The sequence below is a fragment of the Entamoeba invadens genome (assembly GCF_000330505.1).
Source record: "Entamoeba invadens IP1 unplaced genomic scaffold scaff_1105074724671, whole genome shotgun sequence".
NCBI classification, from domain to species: Eukaryota; Evosea; order Mastigamoebida; family Endamoebidae; genus Entamoeba; species Entamoeba invadens.
Window position 1 is genome coordinate 34,323 of NW_004440359.1, and position 4,560 is coordinate 38,882.

Genomic DNA, 4,560 nt, shown 5'->3' on the forward strand with positions numbered 1-4,560 from the left:
AACATAATATTTTGAGAATATTTTTTTTAAGTTGACAAAATGTATTATTAAAGAATTTATTTAAATTACAATGTTGTTTTTATTTATATTAAGAAGTTTACAAACAATAAAGGTATAACATGTTATTAAAAACATTTGTAACAATTAACTATTTAAGAATAATAATTTCATAAAAAAAACATTTGAAAAAAATCAAACAATAAAGTATGACAAGTTTTACCTAAACGACTAGTTTGGGTTAAATGGTAAAAATTATTGTCCAATTGTAATAAAAATAGGGGTGGTAGTGTTGAGCAGCAGCAATTTAAAATAGTCAATACTTGCTGTAACGAGACATACACATAAATTTTCATGAGAGCGCTTCGATTTGTATCATTTTTTTATTATATAAATTGGTTTGTGACACACAGTTCTTAATTAAAGATCTTTTTGGTTCAAATACAAAAAAGTGACATATTTTTAGTAAAAAAACAAAGATATACAGGAGGCAGAATAATTACTTGACAAAGAATAAATTGATTGACAGAAAGATAATTGGCCAAAACGCCTTAATAATGATTTTAGGTTAGCTGTTTTAGTTTTTTTTCGGGAATTACCACTCATTCTATTTTTATAATTAGAAATTACTTGACAAAGACTAAAAACAGCGTTTTATTTTTCCAAAAACAAAAAAATGGAACTGAACTCGATTAAGAAACATCTTTTCGAACAATTCACTTCTGGATCTCCTCCAATTCGCCAATTATGAGTTTGAAAGGCTCTAGACTCTATTGAAACGTGTCAACAGGACTCCCGTAGACTTGGTGATCTATGTGGTATAATACATGGAAGTTGTCACAAATACTGGAAATTTGAATTTTTAGAATGGAATGTGTTACCCCAAGTTTCCCGAAAACTCGATTTGTTATACCAATTCATTAATATGACTAACCAACACCAAAATTTCATTTGAAGAAAAAAGCTTTCTTACTTTTCTTTTTCAAATCAGATACAGAAACTGTCGCTATTTCATTGGGCGGAGCAAAGAGTCGTTTGATGATTGCTGCATTTGAAAACATGTTTGAAAATGCACAAAACTCTTCAATTAGACAACTTCATGAGTGTTTCTAAAAGCACGGCAAGTGCTCTTAATGTCACAAAGCTTTCACTTTATAAAGTGGAAACAATCATGCCAAGATGCTCTCTTCCCGAAGATAATTTAAAGTATAATGAATCTTCATATAACACAAAAGGACAGTTTATGCATTCTAAACAGCCTTTTCGGTAATTATGACTTCTTTGTTGTTTGGGGTTTTAATTATTTTGTGACTTTCCTCTCCGTCTTGGCGGGTTTTTCACTCCAATTTTTTGGGAGTTTTAAACATTTTAAATTCCAATTATTCAGTTGTGAACTGAAGAGACGTGATATCTTTAAGCTCCGTCGATATCATGTCTGAAAAGAGAGTATAAAACAACAGTTTTTATCGGATAATAATTCTTTTTATGCTTTTTTTTCAAATAATTTTCATGTTTTTAAGGTCAAGCATTACCGTTATAATTATTACCCACATTCTTACTTATAGCAAAACCAAGTTTATGGTAAAACAAATGAATTAATTTATTCAAGAAATGTAAACAAAATAACCTAATGATGGTTCTCAAACCTTAATAAAAATTACTCTCAAAATTAAAAATAGAATTTTGTCATTACTTTTTTCTTTTTCAAGTGATTTTTCAGCCTTATGTAACATATGTTTTAGTTTTATATATCAAAATTTGATTATTACATACAACGATAAAATTAATTATAATTTAATTATCATTCTATTTAACCATTATTTTTTTTATAGTTTAATTTACTGTTTACTTTTATAATTAGTTTTAAAACTATTAAAGTAAACCATTTAAGTCAAACTATTTCATTTAATAACATTAGAGTAAAGTAAAATAATAAATCATTTTATAGAGTACCGTGAAAAATCACTGCTGCGTGAAATATTACTGCGAATTGTTATTGGGCAAAAAATAATGTTATTAAGGGTTTTAAAACATTTTGGGTAAATTTTTTTGTTATTTAAGGCTGTTAAAACGAAAAACGATAATTTTGTTCAACAAAATCTTTTGAGTTAAAATCAACAAATTGTGCTAAGAGGAATAAATGGTGTTTTTATATACTTTTTATGAGGGTTTTTTTCCTTTTCCAATTGAAAAACAAAACATATTTATTTTTTGTTATTACAAAAAGACAAATTCTAAATTATAGTTTCGAATATTTATAAATTATTTTATCAAGTAAAAATGTGTTTTGATATTTTTAAAATGTAAATAAATGTACCAATAATTGATATTGATATACCCGTTACATCAATTTATGAAATACAATTTTATTGAACAGTCGATATCTCTGACAAAATATGAACACATTTTAACAATAAAGTTTTGCTTAATATCGTATTGTTGATGAAGATTAAAAATTATAAATAAAAAATCGTCTTCATAATTGTAATTACCAAATAATCACTTAACAATATAATTACATTCTGATGTATAAAGTGTATTCATTAGTTGCTTTCACAATGATTTGTTATTTGAAAAATTATTACTTAATGTCTTGTTTATGGTTTATGAAAGTCTTTGATTTTTTAAGTAAAAAATTTAGAGAAAGAATCTAACCCGTCACACCGTGACACAAAAAATGGTTTAAAAACAAAATTAATAAACAATATAATTATGTATTTCATACCAACATTTGTAATATCGAAATCGTTTAGTAAATACTTGACATGTTGGTTGTATGACCACCGTCTATTTTGATTGTGGAATGTTGTAATAATACATTCACGATTTACATAAAATAAATCAAACAATGAACTATTATTATAGTATAAATGTAATTAAAATATTATAAACAACAAACAAGTGAAATAATTAATTAACATGTATTTTTAATTAACATCAACATAACAATTACAAAAAAAATATAATAAAACAAAAAAAATATTATTCATTTAAAAATGTGAAACTATTTTTTAATAATTATTATATAATTAAACTAGTCGATTAATTATGGATAATTTTATTATAAATTATCATTATTTTAAAAGGGTTAATATACCAGAACCCATAACAATTCAATTCTTTCATTTCAACAAATTATTTAAATTTTAAAATAGTGTGATTAAATTATCGACCATTTGAAAACCCCACGCTCGTTAACCGTTTGTTATCGTCGAATTAATTTATATTTTATTAATTCATAAATATGATATGTTTATAACGTGTTTTTGTATTTTGATTATGTTTATTGTATTGCAGTTTGTGTTGTTGTAATAATTTCGAAGTTGAAACGTTTATTCGATTATAATAATTCGAGTTGATATTTTTGTATGTTTTTATATTATTATTATGTTAAAACATATTGATTATAATGGTAATCTAAGTTTATTTAATTGGAGTTAATAATTTCAATATTCACAACAAAAATTAACGACTAGATGAGCAGAAATCAAATTTCATATTATGGTGTCCAAAAGGTGGACTATTTATTCATATTTTCGATGTTTTAATTTATTTGTTTTTGTTATTATGTTTTGATGTATTGTTTCGTATTATAAGTTATAAATTGTTAAAAACTATAAAATAAAAACCAATATCTAGTTTGAGTTGTTTGGAATGTTCTGTTTTACAAATTACCTTTGTTTTATTTGATAGCCATGTTATATAACATTTTTACAAAGTTAATATTTTTTATGTTTTACAAGCCACAATAACATTATTTTTTGTCCAATGACAATTCGCAGTAATATTTCACGGTACTCTACAAATTTTTTGTGTATTTTTTTCGGTGAATTGGTTCAGCATATTATCATTTTGCCTCAATATATTTATTTGAATAATGGAAATATATAAATAAACATTGTTGGGTTAAATAATAAAAAACTTTTTTCAAAAAACAAACAAATATTAACTTTACTTTAAATAATTATAAGTTTATAATTATTATTTGTTATTTAATTATAAAATATTGATCTTTTTTCCAAACTTGTTTAATTTCAACACAACCATTCGATTAAATCGTTTATTCATTTTTTCAAAGAAGCCAATGTAGTTTTTTATTCATTCTGTTGATTCAATAAACCAATTTTCGTTTTGCATTAAAAGTGGCTCACACGAAAAATAAAAGTAAAGTAAAGAATAAATTATTAGAATATAAGACATTCAGCAAATTATTGATAATTATTAAACGTGTTCAACAATAAGAAATAAATCAATATAAAAAACAAACTTTACCTTGGCTAGGCTGGGTATTAACAAATGAGACAGCTCGAATGATTAATTAAGAGTTTTATATTTTATAGTTTTTTCTATTTTATTTAAAAAACAGTGTATCTATTAATAGTTGGTCCCTGCTTTTTAAAAATAAACAAACATATCTTCCGAAACCCCCCGAATATTTGTTTGTTTTTTTAACAAGAAAACTTTATACCAAATATTAAACAGCTTAATTTAGTCAGGTGCCTAGTTTATGATTTTATCCCTGGTTTTTGCTCTATTTGTAATTGATTATTAAAAACATATAAT